We start from the raw sequence: 219 nt of genomic DNA on the forward strand, positions 1-219 counted from the left end.
CAAACAAAGGAAAAACTTGAGGGCCAGTGACATGGCCCTAAGAGTACATGTCCTTGATGTACAATCCTGATAACTGAAGTGTGATTCTGGGATTCCAAGGTGGAAAGAGGGAATCAATTTCCAGGATTTGTCCTCTGCCTTCACATACATCCTGTGACACTCTCTGGTACAAACACACACACACACACACACACACACACACACACACACACACACACA

The sequence above is a fragment of the Grammomys surdaster genome, unplaced genomic scaffold (assembly GCF_004785775.1).
Source record: "Grammomys surdaster isolate TR1022 unplaced genomic scaffold, NIH_TR_1.0 125580, whole genome shotgun sequence".
In the NCBI taxonomy this organism is placed as follows: Eukaryota; Metazoa; Chordata; class Mammalia; order Rodentia; family Muridae; genus Grammomys; species Grammomys surdaster.